The sequence below is a fragment of the Balaenoptera musculus genome, chromosome 7 (assembly GCF_009873245.2).
Source record: "Balaenoptera musculus isolate JJ_BM4_2016_0621 chromosome 7, mBalMus1.pri.v3, whole genome shotgun sequence".
Taxonomy (NCBI): Eukaryota; Metazoa; Chordata; class Mammalia; order Artiodactyla; family Balaenopteridae; genus Balaenoptera; species Balaenoptera musculus.
In genome coordinates, this window is record NC_045791.1 from 55,874,909 (window position 1) to 55,894,954 (window position 20,046).

At 36.5% G+C, this 20,046-nt stretch overlaps 1 protein-coding gene across 3 annotated transcripts in view; it reads right to left on the reverse strand.

Moving 5' to 3' along the window:
• CHN1 (chimerin 1) overlaps nucleotides 1-20,046 on the reverse strand; it is a 200,256-nt gene that overhangs the window by 179,460 nt on the left and 750 nt on the right. The gene's annotated exons all lie outside the window — the stretch shown is intronic.

The window sequence follows — 20,046 nt, forward strand, 5'->3', positions numbered from 1 at the left end:
CATACTATCTCCTATCCTTCCAGACTGGCTACAACAATAAAATGTTTTCAAAATACCCTGGAAATCAAAATGGTATGTAAACTTTTAGTGACTCCAGAGATGAAAATCTATATTACCATCAGATAAAATCTCATCTATTCATCCTCCCACCAAACATGTATCAAGTACCAACTATCAGTGGGACCTTGGACTACATTATATAGAAATAAACAGGCGTAAGACACTGTCCCTGTACTTGAGAATTCCATAGTTTAGGGCTGAAGAAAGACATTACAAAAATCATAAAGCAGTATGAGAAATGCTAGAATAGAGTTGCTAATGGATACCAGGAGAGCCAATTTCAAGCCCAGACTTTGCCATTTACTAAATTTTACGAACACCCACAGAACATTTCACAGAGGATTCAGTGGAGTTACAATGAAAGAGAAAGAGCTTTGGAAACAAAATTATTAAGTGATGTAGAAAAATGAGAGGTATTATTATCAACCATAATAACTTGTTGCTGATACACACAGTAATTATTTCATTTGATAAAATACTCATGAGCAGTGGGAGGTTTTGTGGATTATAAGCTAAGTATTTATGTTAAAAGAAGGCAAGGTCAACCTAATAATATCACTCAAGCCAGAATCTCAGTCCTCCGTTCCTTTTTTCCTACAGTCAACCCAGGAAACCTGTCTAGTGGCAGGCTCTGGCCACCTGTAGCCCAAGGGGTACAAAGCAACACTTAGGATGCACACAGGATTAACATGGCGCATCCTTTCACAGCAATTTTATGCCAAGATTTAAAATTCTGGAATTTTTGTATTACCAGCTGACTCACGCTTTTCTCTGGGGATGGGGAAGTTATGCAAGCCCTAAGAGTAGAAATGCTTCTACACAAAAAAACAAAAAACAAAACTGGAACTGTTGGCTGTTATTAGCATAACATAACTTTTATGTTATTAGGGCATTATTCTTGTTGTCAAGTCTAAATACACTTAATAAAAGCTAAAGCTTTTTAGCTAATGCTCTGAGAAAAAGACAGGCTAGTAACACTGACCAACACAACTTCTGCAATCTTCATTTCACCCAGAAGGGAGAAACATCCAACATCAAGATTTAGAAGGAAAAAAAAGCTTTTACCCTAGGAACAAATGTTTGGTTTGTTTGCTTATTTACTCGATATGCAAAAAAAAAAAAGGCCACAACCCCCCACATATCAGTTAAATTTCCTGCTGCAGTTGCATTTGATCACATTTGTAAGCACTACATTTAGTTCTGTTTCTCTGACATTATGAGTCTCCATAACATAAAAATACCTGAAGTCGTGTTTTTTCCATGTGAAATTTTACAGCCTTTATTTATTATGATTTTAAAACTGTTTTCAAATGGGAGCATGCATCATTGGTTTAAAAGAAAAGGGTTGAATAATCAAGCTTAAAGTACATTGGAAAGTACAAATGATTTTAAAAAAAAGAAATTCACATGAGGTATACCTGGTTTCCTAAAAGTGATTAGGATGTTGTTTTTCCTCAACCACAACTAATGAATCAGTAACAATTAGCAGTCATCATCCAAAAAGCATATCATGTACTAAAATAATTATTTTTTTAATGGGTTAACTGTTGTGAACTAGAAAATGAACCTAAGCCTTTATATTTTTTATATAAGAAATGCCTGTAATGAAATTATCACTCTTGCAGTGATTTGTAATCATGTAAAATTTGAAGGAAAAGCCCCAAATATATTTTGCAACTAAACAGAAGACACTTCCTAGGTGGGAACAGTAAAGTAAGCAGCTCGACTTCAAACTAATTTGCAAATTGAAAAAGAGCTTAAAACTCCCATACAGGTTGGTTTGAGAATCACCTTGGAATGTGAAATTTGGCCAAATTTTGCACCTTGGATATAGGCTAATCCACATCCGGCAAGAGGAGGGACCCAATTGGAGAAAGGTGCCATCATCAAATGATATCTCTTAATGTGCTCTAAGATCTATTTAAGCAACTGACTGAGGAAGCTAATCTGGCTCTTTAACTTCAAGTTGGATGAGAATTCTAATAATTTGGTCTTTGTTCATATATTTATAATAATAACATCTATGTAGACATGTCATTTTGCAAAGTGATGATAAAGCAAGAGTTCTGAGATAAACTAAAAAATTCCACAGGCATATATCCAAGAGACTGGGCTAAAAAGAAGACAGGTAAAATTATGTGAAGGTCCTCAGCATCAAGGCCATAAAGCACCGCAGAAGCTACTGTATCATTCACAGGACCATTATCTTTTGTCACTGAAAACATCCCTTTAACAAATATTTTCATATGACAAAGCAATTTAACTTCTCAGTAAGGTCACACCTACTGAAACTCCCACTAAGTGAAGTACAAAAACATTGCCCAGGCCATTCAGCATCCCTTCTATGACTGCCTGAACATATCTCCCAAAGTAATAAAAAAAAATTCTTCCCATTTGTGTTAACGAATTTATAAGTCCGAACACTCCTTAATTCAACACAGTTTTCCAAACGTGACATCTCAGTTCATCAGCACTCTGTCCATTAACTAAGGAAAGCAATAATAAATAATTTTTTCTGAGTTCAAGGAAATGCCACGCTTATGGTTATATCAGTTTATGACCCACAAATGTCCCCCAACAATCCCTAACCCCACCTATTTATTCTCCTCTGCCTTCGGCAGCAAGTGTGAAAAACAAATGTGAGGTTGTGGTGCTGTAGGTCCCTTTTTCTGTTGGCAACAGCACATACCTTCATCTGTCATTGACATCTTTCAGCTATTTAAAATAGATAGTTATATACCAGGAAATACCATGTTCATTTTTTAAATTTATAATTTAAAATGCATTTTAAAAATACAGTGTTTCCCCACATACACAACTCCCTCCCCTTCTATGAGATTCAGAAGCATTTTACCGGGTTGAATTGGACTCTACTAAAGACTCTAGTATGAAAAAGCATTTCATCCTCACCACCAAAAAGAAAAAATGCTGTTAAAAAAAAAAAAAAAAAACAGGCAAAATTAAATCTATAGTGTTAGACGTTGGAATAGTAATAAACTTTGGGGAGGCTGGAGGGGATAGCGATTAGGAAGGGTTCCAAAGGGGACTATCTAGGATGCTGGCAATGTTGTATGTCTTGACCTGAGTAGTCGTTACACGGGTATGTTCACTTTGTAATAATTCATCAAGCTTATGACACCTAAATTTTACTATCTTTATTTATTGATATTTGTGCATTTTACTTAAATATGCTTATGTATTGTACATTTTTCTGTATGTATATGACACTTCAAAATGAAAAATAATCCTTAGGGAATAAATAAATATGGCTCCTTACAGTTCCACAGTTATTAGGATAACGTCGGTAGTTCTACTGATCAAGTACAACTTGATCAGAGGGTGCAATAATTATCTCAAATAGTGTTTGTCATGGGCCAAAAAATCTCAGGGCCAAAAATCTCAAATTTAACAGGCCACTGTTAGAGATTAGAAGAAGAAATGAGTAAATTGTATCTAAGTCTAAATCAAGCTTTAGAATTCATGTATTCTAGAAACAAAAAAAAAGTCAGTCAACCAACTGAAAAGACAAATCCTTTCCTTGACAATTATATCCATGTCTACATTTTCTAAAGATGTGATGGGAAAGACCCACAAAGAACACATTTCAGTTTGAGCTATTTCATTTTCACTTGGTCTCAAATGTGGACTGTGAATTTAAAGACATAAAGAAAGGAATTTTATTGCTTGATTTTTTTTCAGAACTTTTTTAGAATTCTAGGGAAAAACCTGGAAACAGGCACACTTGAAAGCACAATCTTCATTTTATCAATGGAAAAACAATCTAAGCACTTTAAAAATGAAATCTTAAGATCTCAGCATTCAAAGATGCCAATGGATGAATCAGCCCTGTGTGCTATGTGTACATCCCCTACATCTGTTCCCGTGTTACATTTCTCTGACCAGCGTTTCTCAGGAAGTCCCTTAGCTCAGAAACTAATTTAGCTTAGATTCAATGTTTACGTAAATTCAATGAAAACTACTGAACTTTAAAGAGATTGTGCTATATAAGCCTTTTTAAAGGCGATCCTGTGCAAAACAGTATGATGTAAATGATGGCAACCTGAAACCGAACACTGAAGCCTTGATATAGGAAAGGGAAAGCTGACAAAGGAATGGTCTCAACGTGCAGCCTACCCACGGAACACAGTCATTATGCAAGCTTAGCAGCCAGCATGTACGGTAATTGTTTCTGAAAAGAAACCCTTAGTGATTCTTTCTCCATATATGCAAGATTCTTTTTCCACAAACCTTCATAAGAATGGTGAAAAATGACTACTTTCCCAATCATCTAAAATATTTGATTGTAAGCTTTAATTTAGATTTTCCAAGTTTGACTTCGTTTTCAACAGAAAATTCCTTTTACTGTTCTTATTTCATGACAGGCCTTTGATCCTACTGACCACTCTTTTGATTCTATTGACTACTTTTATGATGAGGCTAAGAAAAATCAGACTTATGGAATGCTACAGACCTAAACCTAATTTGCTCTAAATTTTACTGGATATACTTTCTTGTCTTAAGTTTTTTATGAATATAGCTCTTTTCTTTGAAATTATGCACAGGATTTCACAAAACAATAAACAAATATAAAACTTTCCTTACCAACCCCAACATAATTTTAATATGATTCCCTTCCCTAATAATGTTAATGTAAACAGTAAACATGTAAAACAGTATTAATTAAATGCTAAAGGCACAAGAGTAAAAATGAAGCCTAATGTAATCCATATTATGACTGGGTGGGTTCCCGTTACCCTTCATTACTGTTCCACTTATTAAATCTCATTCATAATTAGAAATTCTAAACTATATTCCAACTACACCTTCCTGTTTATTTTAGAACAATTACTACTGGCCAGGTCCTTACAAACATCAATCGTTTAAGATGTCTAGAAACTATGCATGCATATAGACTAGATGTCTCACAAATCACATATTAAAGAATCACATATTCTTTAAAAATAGGTGTGAATAAAAATAGAGGTGAATGGAGTGAATGGAGGCAGCCCTTGTATTATACAGATCCCAGTGTGTTTTCAAAATAACCTTAAACTCTTTAGCAAAGACTCTTAGTTCCGATATTAGAAATGAGCACTTTCCAAAACGTTAAATTGAAGCTCATCAATTTTAAGGAGTCAAGCTTTCTGGAAATCTAAGCTTTAGCATTTAAAATACATTAATATTTAGATATTCCTTCTTAAATTATTGCCAAATTTCCTTAAGGTAAGGAAAAACCGAGGAAACAGGTTGGCAAGCGCCATCTTGTGGACTCCCTAGAAAATGTTTTCACTCTACTCATCAGTACAGTTCCAGAAGCAAATCATTCTAATATTCAATACAATGTTCTTAATATTCAAAATGTTACTTTAATTTAAATCAAACTATTCAGTTTTCCAGGGCCCAAATACCAATAACTGTAATGAAGTACATCTGTGAATTTATGATCCTTCTTCTAAAGCACTTGGAATATTTATAGCCAAACCATCACATCTGATCTTAAGAGCATCCTCAGGAGTTAGGCTGGAAAGATATATTATGCAATTATGAAGCTTGAGAATCTTATATACCAAAGGAATTTTAAGAGCATTTAGTCAGTGGAGAAGTTAGAATATTTCTCCTAATTTTGTAATGTAGCAAACAGTCTCAGGATAGTACCTTGCAAAATAGAGGCCTTTTGTTGTTTATAAAAACTAAATCGCAAAAGTTAACAAGAATTCTAAAGTTTAGTGGAACTAATAAATAGATACATTCATAGATCCGCTGTGTGTGTGTCTTATAAGCAAAAATTTACAAGTTGAGTTAGGAGTCAAGGTACATAGTATGTGAAGATGCCCCAGAGTCAGGCTCAGATGATCCTCTTTAGACTTTAGAAACAGCATCGTTTTATTTTTTCATATAATATTAAAGATGAAATATTAATATTCTAAATTTACATACTGGCCTAGAGTTGCCTCACCACCAACCCCAAAATATGTTTTCTTTGGCCCACCACAATGACTTTTTTCTTATTAGAGTTTTATAAATGACTATTTACAACATAACTACCATAATATTTTAGTTGCCTTGTGACAATATGATAGATAACATTATTTCTATAGCAGCTTTCTCAGGAGCTATGAATCTTTTTATAATAAGGCACTGGAAAATAAAATGTGAAGACTATTAAATTTCATCTTTGGTTTGCTTTCTTTAGAAAAGAGTATGTAAAATGATAGTACAGTGTTAAATATACCAGTTCATTCAAGTTTTCAGCATTAACAGTGTATTTTTATAATTAGGAAAAAGTTTCAGATGGATATAACTTAAGGAAATAGATCAGAAACATAGAACATGAGAGTTTAAAGTGGTAGACTTCACTCATTTCAGTTTATATTACCATTTCTAAGTCTGCCTTAAAATCATAAGGTAAGTTTGAAAAAGTGCTGATTGAAAGAATTTATTATTAAAAGTGGCTGCATTTTCTCAATTAAAAAAAAAATTAGATATTACAAATTCTTGATCTCTCAATCTAGAGACTATTAATTAAATGGAGCTTAATTATATTTCCATAAGCCTTCTGTTTAAATTTTAAAATAAATAAAAATTGTACCTTGACATCTAATTATGGCGGCTGAAAATACATAGTAACCAGCATATTAAAAGTGCCCATTTTGAGCAGAGTTCCCTGTGCTATACAGTAGGTCCTTGCTGGTTATCTATTTTAAATACAGCAGTGTGTACATGTCAATCCCAAACTCCCAATCTATCCCTCTGCTCAGTACTCTGTAATAACCTAAATGGGAAAAGAATTTGAAAAAGAATAGATACATGTATATGTATAAGTGAATCACTCTGCTGTATACCTTGAACTAACACAACATTGTTAATCAACTAACTATACTTCAATATAAAATAAAATTTTTTTTAATTTATTTCATCAAAGAGTTGTAGTTTGCATTGCAAGATCTCTCTCATTCCCTGGTTAAAAAAAAAATGCCTATTTATTTTAAATGTAACGTTACTAATGAAAAAACTACTTGGGACAGATCTTTTGCAAATTATCTAACATTAATACACGTAGCATACGTTAATGTTCCTTCTTCTCCTGGTAACGGAAAATAGCTTATTGCAGGACCTGAAAACGTTGGATATTTTCTGTAGAGACTTTTATTAACTTTTGATTAAGTGAAAATTACTTCAAAATATCATTTTTAAGTTTTCAAATGCCTCTGTTTTCCCTAAGGTCAATTATGATAACTGAAAAACAAGATGAAAGGAGAAAAGTTTTGATTAGAGGAGTGAAGTCAAAAGGCACCTGGAGCTGAATGAGGTCTCACCCCAGAGAAACAAGGGATCTGCGTGTGCAACCACTGCTCCTTCCCTCCCATCCTTCCCCAGGTTGTGTGAAAGACTGAGAAAAAAGAGAGAGCACGAGCTCCTCTGTCTGGAGAGACGTAGAACAGCAGGTGGGGCAGGGGCGGCCCAAGAAAGAGGCTCTTGTCTCTCCAGAGAACTGCAGAGCCATCTGTCTGGAAAATTCAGGATGACAGGCCTCTTAAGTATTCTGCAAGTCTCCCTACTGTAGAGCAACGTCTGCTTCCTCCTTTCTTTTTATTACTGTATGATTAATCCATCTTGTTCTTTTTTCTTGTTCTTTAGAAATAATTTATCCTTTTAAGTTCAACTAAAAGAGTGAAATGACAAGTTGAGAATCATTTCTTATTCAAAGAATATAACTTAAAAGTCTCTGGTTCACTTTTAAACGTTATGAAGAAGAAAAAACACACGAACTTTGCTTTTATGGCTCTCATCTTTAACTACATACTTTGCACACATATATAATGAGCATTTTTATAACATCTAAACCTGAGACTACTAACAAATGTCATCCAAAGACTTAAATAGGTAGGATCACCAAAAGCAACTTATAGGAGTGGCAAAATCATTTTCATAAAAAAATTTTTCACAATTAAATGAAGTATTACTGTCAATACATGAAATGTCCTATAAACCACAGACTTCATCTTTCTTTTTGGGTTTCAGCACATTCTGAAAAACAATCACTAGCATTAGCTTTTTGGTCCACTGCTTAGTGACTTCTATTCAGCAACTTTAGAAACCCTTAATAAGCTGGTTTCCAAATGGCGGACTAATATACAAATGTCCTATGAATTTGGCTAACCCACCGAGTCCTGAAAGGGAGCTTGAACAAGGTAGGGCTCTTCACCATCTCCTTGCTAATGGCCTGAGAAAGTCTAAAAGAGCAGAGAACATATATGAAACCAGGAGAACCCATCATTTCTCTTACTTTTAGCACGGTCTCTCCACAAGGAGGGAGAGTATTCTGTTTTCAGGTGAATACTGGACACAATGCAACATTAAAGGGACCAGCAAAACAACCTAGATTAACAAGCCCTGTGTGTGTAGTATCTACTGTTTAGTGCCCCTTCTCCAGGATTAAGAGGATTTCTACAGAATAAAAAGCAGTATAAATTCAACCAGAATTTCACCAGAAACTTTTGGAAAAAGTCAAGCTAACAAAAGCAACCAATCACAAAATAAATGACATATCTGCCCTTGACATGCATCAATACTGCAGGAATATATGCATTTCTTCCTTTAAAGACTGAAAATAAGATCATCAGACAACAAAAACAATATATGAGAGATTCTGAGATATGCTTACTATTGTTAACTTGTTTAAAGTATTATAAAGTTATAGAAAAAATTAGAGAATGCTTTATATTTCTACCCTGGAAACTGTTCAACTATGGAAGTACTGTGGTTTAATAACTCTTTTATTCGCTTAAGTATTTTTTGAGCACCTGCTATGTGTGAAGCACTGTGCCAAGCAAGCATGGTAAGGAGTACGGAAATGAGAATGACTCTTCCCTTACAGGAACCATTAGCCTAGAAAACATATGATAAAGATACATTACTACTGTGAAAGGAACACATTGACAAATGTCACAGGAGATTCATGGATAAAATGATAAAGAATTCAGAAGATGAAGGTATTCCTTCTGAATGAGTGGCAGGAGGCGGAGGGTATGGATTGTGGCACTGAAACGAAAGTCAGAGCAAGAGCTGGAAATAGAGAAAGGAATAGAACGGAAGCTATTGCAGAGATCAAGCTGCAAGAGTTAGCAGCTGATTGGGTACTAGAGGCAAGGGGAGGGAGGACAGAAGGACAAAAGCTAAGGATTTGGGGCTGGGAATGTGTGGAGTCAGAAGTGTCCACAGGAAATCCTGAGAGCGATTTGGGGGGCATGGAAGGGCAGAGCTGGAGATGGAGACTTGGGAATCGCCCACACAGTGCTCACTGCTGAAGCCTATATATTCCCAAGTGAGAAAGGAAGGTCCATTCCTGAAAAGCAGTAACAGTTAGGGGAGCAAACAAGAGAAAACTGAGGAACAGTGAAAGGGAAGAAAAGAATAGCTAGAGAATACAATGTTTGAAAGACAAGAAAAAAGTTTCAAGAAGAAAGAGGCAATCAAAAATAGCAAATAGTGCAACAAGATCAAACATGATGGCTATGGAGAAGCCACTGTTTACTGGCTATGAATTGATAAAGCACTTCCAAACAGAAGCAGAATGGAGGCTCTTCTTGACCAAACTTTAGTTAGGCTCCTCTAAGCCCATTTCTAAAGGGCTCAACCTTCACCCCTGGCCTTGCCAAGCCTGCACTGCCCAGTTTTAGCAACAATTCTAAGTCACTTTAGAAAGAATCCCGCACTCTTGATACTTGATCCCTCCTGATACCTAATCAAATTCCTCGCCCCGGCCCTTGATATTTGACCACCTGGCCTGCCCTCAGCAAGAATCCTGTTATAGGTCAGTTTAACAAGAACTCCCCCTATCCTTGTCTCCTCTTAGTAATTTTCCATCCACTGATCACCCCCCCACCAATCTGCTCCTTGACTATAAATCCCCACTTGTTCTTATATTCGGAGTCAAGCCTGATCTCGCTCTCCTATTGTGATAGTCTTGAAGAAAGTCTTCCTTGTTGTTTCAACAAGTGTCAGAAAAGTTTTTCCTTTCACAGTGGTCAATCTTTTTTTCACTAGAGATTAATGACATTCACAAATGTCTCATAACCAATAATGATAAAATATGGTGGCCGGGAAGAGAGAATGTAGAGGAGAAGGGTGGGGGGGTATACAGAATGCCATTTCAACAAACCTCTGGTAAGAAAAGGGCCACTAATAACTTAGGATGGCATGAGAGGGTTCTAACGCCCTCATACAGAATAGGAAAGCATGGCTGTAATCAGAGGGAAATGATCCAGGATTCAGGGGACAGGAAGGAACTAATGATACAAGACAGAGAAAAACGAATTCCCACACTTACTGTTTTTAACCCTCTTGCATTGTATCTTTTTGGAAACCACCTCAAATTCTTTCTGGAACAATGAGAGGTATTAATAAGTAATAAATAAAATTTTCCTTTTCTTTCCACTTAAAAATATGAATGCTGAAACTGTTGCTTATATCTGCTCTTCTAATGAATATACGAAAAGTAATAGGAACGCTCATGTAGCACACAAATTTATTATTATGAGAGAAGGATTATATTGTTTTTATTTCTGACCTCTAAAAGGTTAAGTTAGCCATTTTCATACTGAATTCCTATTCAATTTGATTATGTTCACTACTGTGAGGGTAAAGCACGAACAAAGCAAGCTACTTTATGTGCAATTCCTTTGTACTATTGAAATGAAAAGGAACAATAGTTTAATGAAGCGGAATTTGTTATCTAATTATACCAAATAATTTAGAAACATCTGCGGATGCTTAGTAATACTATATTTAAACCTCAAAGAATCTGCTCCCAGAGAGATTTCCATTTTATTCAAGCCTTTGCGAGCTTCCAGTTGGGGATTCCATATTAGAGTATGGAACCAAGGAATGGTATGATGGCACATTTACCGAATTTTTTTAAAAATGAAGAAATGAACAAAAAAATAATGAAAAATAGAGAGTGTGTATCATATGGATTTGGGCCTTAAAATTAACTTCCAAATTTAAGGAATACAGTAGACTACTGTAACATCATACATTCATTCAAACCTTTATTGTTTAGCTATTGAGTGGCTGCATCACAGTGGCAGTTGTTAAGGACAGAAAGAAATCCACAGCTTTCCCATTAAGGAACTTCACCTAATGGGGAAGATAGGACAATATAAACTAACCATTATATCACCACATGAAAAGTGGCAGGGCAGAGACATATATACAGCACTATGGAGGCAGAAAAGGTGTAACTAACTCACAAAGACCACACAGAAGAGATGACTATTCAAGCTGAGTTTTGCGAGATGTGTAGAGGGGGAGTGGGGCAAAGAAGGGCTTGAGCAATGATGCCAAAGCCACGTTGGGTACAATCCCTTCTGAAACTTCAAGCCCTTCAGCATGCCTGAAGCACAGACTCTGAGGAGGGGATAAGATATGAGGCCAAATAGGTAAGCAGCAGTCCTATCTTTTTTTTTTTTTTTTTTTTTTTTTTTGGCCTCACTGAGTGGCTTGTGGTTGGGATTGAACGCAGGCCACCGGAGTGAAAGCCCGGAATCCTAACCACTAGGCCACCAGGGAACTCCCAGCAGCAGTCCTATCTTGCCAGCCTTATATGCAAACTAGGGAATTTGGACTTAATGGTGATGGGGACTCGCTGGAGGATTTCAGGTAGGGAAGTGAATTGTTAGACTAATAAATTTGTAAGAGGCAGGTTTGAGTTTCCAATTATGGACACTAATACAATAAGCAAGAATAACCCAAAATAATAAAGGAAGAAAAAAGATAAGTGTTTAAACTGATTCAAGGTTGTTCACAGGATAAGTGTATAGAGTGACAGTCCACTGTTACATGTTTATTCTTCACTCGTTCACTTACTCACTCAATAAATTTGGATTGAGCACCTACTATGTGCCAGCCATTGAGCTCACAGTCCTTGATATACTTTAAGTGTCACGAGGGCTGAGGATAGATCTGACTATATTCTGGATTACCTCCCAAAAGAGAAGTCAGCCTTGGCCAGTGTATTTTTTACATTTTCAGAGTGCACTAGAAAGTACCAAGTGCCCAGCACTATCAGAAATCTATCTGCTCTTCCCTGTACCTCCCTGAACCAGAGCCCTACCAGAGCATTCTCAGACAAAGTCTACAGTGGCATGTGACATGTATTTAGCCACACATACAAACAGAAATATTGCAGAACCACTTTTTCAAATGGGTCAACAGACTTGTGAAAAAAACAGAGAAACTCTGTTGGTCTTGAATCTTTGCTAATAGTTATCATAATAATATTAGTAACAATATTAGCTACTATGTATCTTCAACCACCTTGTTAAGGGAATTAATAGCCCCTGTTTACATATAAGGAAAATGAGACTAGGATTTAAGAGCTTACACTTGGCAGAGAAAGGACTAAACATAGCTCTCTTACTCCAAAATCTAAGCCCTTTCCTCTGCACTTCATGCTATGGAAGTATCCTCCATGAGCTTCCCATCTCACTCCGAGTAAAATCTCTTGTCCTAACCGTGCTTTACAGTCAGGGCCCTACATAATCTGTGACCCCCAACACTCCTCCTCCCCCAGGTGTCTCTTTGCCTTCACCTCCTAGCACTTCCCCGGCTCACTCTGCTCCAGCCACGTTGCCCTTCTCCCTGTTTCTCAAAACTGCTGAGCAGCTCTATTTACAATAGCCAGGACACGGAAGCAACCTAAGTGTCCATCGAGAGATGAATGGATAAAGAAGATGTGGCACATATATACAATGGACTATTACTCAGCCATAAAAAGAAACGAAATTGAGATATTTGTAGTGAGGTGGATGGACCTAGAGTCTGTCATACAGAGTGAAGTAAGTCAGAAAGAGAAAAACAAATACCGTATGCTAACACATATATATGGAATCAAAAAAAAAAAAAAAAAAAGGTCATGAAGAACCTAGGGGTAAGACGGGAATAAAGACACAGACCTACTAGAGAATGGACTTGAGGATACGGGGAGGGGGAAGGGTAAGCTGGGACAAAGTGAGAGAGTGGCATGGACATATATACACTACCAAACGTAAGATAGATAGCTAGAGGGAAGCAGCTGCATAGCACAGGGAGATCAGCTCGGTGCTTTGTGACCACCTAGAGAGGTGGGATAGGGAGGGTGGGAGGGAGGGAGACACAAGAGGGAAGAAATATGGGAACATATGTATATGTATAACTGATTCACTTTGTTATAAAGCAGAAACTAACACACCATTGTAAAGCAATTATACTCCAATAAAGATGTTAAAAAAAAACAAACTGCTGAGCACATCCCTGCCTTAAAGCCTGTTCCACGAGGTGATTCCCCATTTTCACAGGACTCTTTCCCTTACTTCCTTCTAGTCTCTGCTCAAAATCCACCTTTGCTGTGAGGCCTTCCCTGCCCACTCTGCTGCATAGCTAGCCCCGTCCTCCTCACCCTGCTTCATTTTCCTTCACAGCATTAGCCCCCTGGCACATTACACATTTTTCTCTGTCACCATCCACTGCATAGATAAGTTCCTTGAGGACAGGAACTAATATATACCTGGCACATATTAGGCCCTCGATTCATCAAACAGATGAGTAAACAAATCACTAAACAGGAAAATACACCCCAGGCTACAGAGCTACTCCTCAGGAAAATTATGAAAGAGTAGGCTTCTTGTTTCTGCTTCCTTCTCCCACTCTATCATCCACTCCTCCCCCTTCACCCCAGATGTCCTGAGCTTTTATACTGCTTTGCTTATTACACCACCACCGACAACACAGGTCCCTCTTAGTAATGCCCCACCCTCCAAACAAAAACTTCCACCACTTTCTTTTCTCTTACAGTGTAGCACCCTCGGTCAAAACACTTGTTTGTCTTACTACTTTAAGATCTTCAGTCCATAAATTAAAATTGTTCTTCCATGCTATATGAAGATAAGTATCTATATTTAGCATGTTATTCTTTACAGGTAATACGCTAAAAAATCATGCTTTAATTTTAATATAATGGTGTAAAAGTCATTTGCCATAAAAGGCCTGCAGGGGAAATATTTCAGTCAGGCAGATGTTTACATAACCCTCAAATGGACATCTACCCACATACCTGTTGTCTGTCCCCCCATTACAGGCTACTTCAAATCCTAAAATCATCTCTGACAAAGTAATCTCACAGCCATTAAGGAGCTGAAAAACAACATTCTGTATAAAAAGTACAAGACAGAAAGAATAAAGGCTGAAGCTATGTGTTAATCGCAGAAATGGGAAAATCAGGAAAGATTAGCAGTTTAAAGAGGACGCATTCCGTTTTTGAAATGTCAAGTTTGTGGTCATAAATATCTATTCCAGTGGAGATAATATGTTTCTTGGACAACATCCTTTTTCTGCTTGCTTTACACTGTGAAATATACAAGGTCCAATGAAATCCAAAGGTAAAAAGTCCGAGTGGAAAGGGAAAGGAACCACTTTCAGCACAGCTGGATGAAACACAATGAGGTGGTCCCACACCACCACGCTGCTGGCGGCAGGCCTGGCCTGACTCATCTTCCCTTCTCCCCCAAACTACTCCATTGTCTGGCAGTAAGTCTTTCCAAGAAGTGCTTGCTTTTCTAAATTTAAAACAACCATTCAAAACAGGTAGGGGTATCCTAACGTATCAATTTTTAAGTTTGTTTTTTGTTCCTTGGGGAATAAAAGAAAAAAAAAAACTTTCTAAAAACATGGAGAGTTCTAAAGCTTCCTGTATGTAAAATCACTCTTTTAAAAATAGTTATTTTCTGAATGAAGTTTTTTCTATTTGCAATCCATGGTGTCTGGCTCTTTTAATCTAACGGTTTGGCATCAGACATTATTTTATGGTTTTGAATATAATACAGAAAGTCACAAGAGAAGCATTAATTCAATTTGGCAAGTATCTTTTGACTTCCTAATGTGTGCAAGATTCTGTGCAAAAGAAGGTGCTGGAACAAAAGTGATCAGCTTATATCCTGAACAAATTAGCTGTTACTCAACAACAATAACAACAACAAATTAAAAATAAATAAAAATAAAAATAGTATTTTCTGTTTTTACAGTTTAAGTGAAGTAAATTTTCCTTCTATTCAATCTGATTTCCTACCCTCCCCCCATGATTTTATTAATACAATCTTATATTGAGATGAAATCACATACCATAAAATTCACCCTTCTAGAGTACACAAAGCAGTGGTTTTAGTATATTCACAAAGTACTCATCCTGCTTTTTAAATATAAGGAGCTAAATTAGGAATGTATATTTGTAACTTTATTTTATCAGACATGATTCTTTTTTTAATATCAGTTTTCAATATAAAATATGGTTACATCATTCTGCTTTCTTAGTTTTTCCTACTCTGTTTTTTAACTACAGTAGGATAATATTAATAAATTAAAAAATCAAAGTTTATGGGAATCATTTTCTATGTAAGAATGACTTATGACCGGTAATTGGTTGCAAAGGCCAGACTGGAGAATTTGTCTTTCATCGGGTTTGCAAAGCAAGTTCAGTGACTTCATTTAGATTATATATTGCAGATAAAAAGTTCTTTAAGGGTGCTGTTACTGGTACTTTATAAGAGTGAGAAAACATCAATTACCCATATCAAAGGATATTATCATTACTAGAGGGACTTCTGAGAAAAGCTGCACACACCCCAGCCCCAGCAAGGAACTCTGTGTCACGGCTGCTCTCAAGATGAAGCAAACTGTTAATACTTAAGTTAAATCAATCTGGTGAAAAACATAGCTTACTATCCTTATGTCATTCCTTCAGAACTATTATTATATGACATATAAAGCACAACCAAACAGTATTTTTCTGCCTAACTAATTATCTTATGATTGCTTTAGATTAGTCTAAAACATGTATTCTCAATGGGGGTAAGAATGCCCTCAAGGGAGCAAAACTTAGCTTCTGGGAGTCAAAAAACTTTACTCTTTTTATGCATAAAGCAGACAAACATACAGTCCATAAACAGAGTCTCATGGAGAAAACAATTAAGAAAAAATGTCTAAAAGGCTTCTTACAGAGGGTAATTTAAAAAAAAGAAGGTTGAAAAATACTGATCTAAAAGAAACTGAAACTCTTCTTGACAAATATGTCAAATGTTTGTAATTACACATATCACTATCTTCTATCTTCAAAGATTAGAATGCTTGTAGGATGGTTATTTGCAGGGACAGATGTGCCTCAAAAGACTGCATAACCAACATTCCTCTTACACTGTACACAGATGGTGACTATCAGAGTTATAACAACTATAATTCTTTTATCTCTCTTACATAGTACCAAGTCTCCAAACATTAAAAGAAAAAATTTTAAGCTGAGATGTTAACTTTTTGACACTAGTTAAAGAAGGAATATGCACAAGTACTTAAATAAGGATGGTGATTTTAATGACAGCTGAAAAGATGAAACATTCTAAAAAAAGTAGCTGGGCTCTCACCATCGGACCACCCTGCTGCTTAGGTAACTCCCTCTCATATTCCTTGATGAGCAATGTCTGAAAAATTAAAATGTCAGCAGAGAGTGTATTCAAGTGGGAGTTTCCTATAAAATTAGCTTTTTGTCAAATAAATCGTACTGAAAATATACAGTTGTCTTTTTAAAAATACATTTTAATGCCAGGACAGTCACGGAAATCAGAACATTTCCTAACTGTATCACAAAGAATACTCCATTCCCATTTAACTGCTCCAAAGGATCTCTGCCAAGATGCCCATAGGCAGGTGTGTCAGGATAGTGAAAGATGCCAAAAAGAGCAGCATAATGAAAGGTTTCCATGGCAGGAGAAGAGTGTGAGGAAAGAATGTAAGAAATTACAGTGTAATCCTAAATATTAGAAGTGATCTATGGCAGTGATGATGGTGAATAAATGGTAAGAAGAAAAAAAGGCGGGGAGCAGGGGCAATGTCAGAGCCAATTCTACCCAGGTAGAGAAGAGAGTTAGTCAGGTTTAGCTAGCCTAGCTGAAGTGCAACTGAGTTCCCAAACTCATCAGTTGGCCGGGCTATAAACCAGAGCTCCGTTTAGCTATAAATGACAGGAATTCCTGCCAAGGGACGACCTGACAGGATGCTTTTTCCTCAGCTCTGGCAGTGGTTACTTTGGGGAGGCTTAGGTAGAAACTCTATGGAGCTCTGACCTTGATGGCTGAAAAGTCACACCTGTCTAGTTTCTTGTTCCTACCTTCTCTTCACCATCTCTTAGAACTTTATTTCATTGTTCCTCGGTTCTAGGTTGGTTATTAAGAAGGGATATGAGGTACTTCTGACTAAGACCAATTAGTTAAATAGTACTATCTAAAATAAAATCTATTTCTTCTAACCCTTGCGGACTGCTCTTAACATATTCAAAAAGCTATTTTGAACTGGGCAAGTTTGAGCAAATCTAGTATTTATCATTAATATAACAGTCCTTAAACTTGAATGTGCCTTAGGATCACAGGGGAGTTCCTTTAAAATCCCCTTCCTCCAAAAATGCAGATTCGTGCTCGCTTCAGCAGCACATATACTAAAACTGGAACGACACAGGGATGTTCATTGCTGCTCTATTTACGATAGCCAGGACATGGAAGCAACCTAAGTGTCCATCGACAGATGAATGGATAAAGAAGATGTGGCACATATATACAATGGAATACTACTCAGCCATAAAAAGAAACGAAATTGAGTTATTTGTAGGGAGGTGGATGGACCTAGATTCTGTCATACAGAGTGAAGTAAGTCAGAAAGAGAAAAACAAATACCGTATGCTAACACATATATATGGAATCTAAAAAAAAAAAAAAAAGTTATGAAGAACCTAGGGGCAAGATAGGAATAAAGACGCAGGCGTACAGAATGGACTTGAGGACACGGGGAGGGGGGAGGGTAAGCTGGGACAAAGTGAGAGAGTGGCATGGACATATATACACTACCAAATATAAAATAGATCGCTAGTGGGATGCAGCCTCATAGCACAGGGAGATCAGCTCGGTGCCTTGTGACCACCTAGAGGGGTGGGATGGGGAGGGTGGGAGGGAGACGCAAGAGGTAAGAGATATGGGGATATATGTATGTGTATAGCTGATTCACTTTGTTATACAGCAGAAACTAATACACCATTGTAAAGCAATTATACTCCAATAAAGATGTTAAAATGAATAAAAAATAAATAAAAATAATAGAAATAAAAATGCAGATTCTGTGGGTCTCTGGGCAAAGGAATCTACATTTTTAACCGACATCTCAGATGACTGATGAGTGGTGTGCAGCCACACTCTTGAGATCAACTGCTGCTCCATCATTACTGAGAAAATAGCCTCTGCACACAGATATACTTTGCTTTACAACAGAGAAACGTTCTTAAAAATTGTAACCCAATTGGATTTTGTAAACTAAATTCTATATTCCCACAAGATGACTTTAAAATTTTAAAGATGTTTTATTCATCCTGAGGGGTGGGAGTGGTTTCTTGTACCTTCTTCTAGAGGTCAAATTCCAAGCTCTTCCATTCCTCACCTCTACCTCAGTAGTTAAAGATTTAATAATTTAGGAATCCATTTAAAAGAGCCTCATCACATACTCCATGTCTCCCCAGTTTATCTGTTTTATTCATCGAGAATGTCAGTCTTTTAAAAGTCGTTGATTCGTAAATCTTATCTTTGAAAACAAACCTTGAAAATGCAGACTATCTCTTCAGGAAGGAAAGTCAAAAATAGCTTTAAAGAGAATTTACTGCAGTAGATTTTACTACTATGTATTAGCTACAACAATGTAAGATATATGCTTCTTCAAAAGAAAATATCAACTATGAGTAAAGCCATCATTTTTAACTTCTATACCAAAAGAAGTCCACACTTAAGGAAATGCTTCTACTAAATAATGCATCTTTGATACAAGGTATTGAAAAACAAGAGATTTTTATTATTTCTTTCAGAGAAAGAAGAAACATTTTTAAAACACTCATGGAGAACCACCAAATAAGAAATGTCATTTCTAGTACTGTGGGTATTTGGGCAAAGTAAGCATAATCCCAGACTGAAGATTGACAGACTATGTCCTAGGCTCAGTTTTGCCACAAAAGGGCCATGTGACCTTGGGAAATAACCTCTCCGGGTCTAAATTTAATTTGAAAAATAAGATTGTTAACTAAAAGTAATTCTTTGATTTCAGCAGATTAATTCACTCTGAAGTATTTACATCAGAAAGCATTGTGGTATGTGATGCCTGTAACGTGCTTGATCAAATGACATTATTAAAATGTAACTGGAAACTTGATATTGTGAGTAACTCACTAAGACTGTCCTTGTAGCTATCAGGTATGTGTCACTGGACTTTCCTCCTTTGAAAAACTGAATACTTTGACCATCTAAATTTTCACATATTGAGTTTTCTTAAAGCAAGGTACGTAAGTACCACAGTCTGTTTCTGTAAAAGAAAATAAAGTATTTTTTCAGTCCTTCTTTCCAACCCATTGTCATTACAGACTCTGGGGAAAAACAAAACAAAACAAAAAAACCTTTAAGTCTTAACCACTGAAATAATGTTACAGTAATTACACCACAGAAATAACACTTTTGTAAAATACTCAAAGATATTCACCTGAGACTACTTACCTTCAGTACCAACTTTCTTCTGTCTACTCTATTTGTTAGAGCAACATTTTCAATTTTAGCAAATATTAAAATAAATTCACCACTCATTCTTGTTTCCAAAGGAATATACCGAGTCCAAAAAATTACCCCCAAATCCAACAGGAATCAACACAGGCATCTGACAATTCCAGGGAGGTTGGGATGCACAGACATCTTGTTCAAAATGAATAAACTTTCCAGGACCTTTATTTACCGACTTGAGAAACATAGGTTTGGAAACAACCAGCTAACTTCGCTCCCAAGTTGACATCTTCGAGAATCCTCCGTTTACAAAACACCCAGGACCTCAGAGCCTCCCTGCCCAGAATTGGCAAGGGGAGCACACGCCCATCGGCCCTGCCTGGAG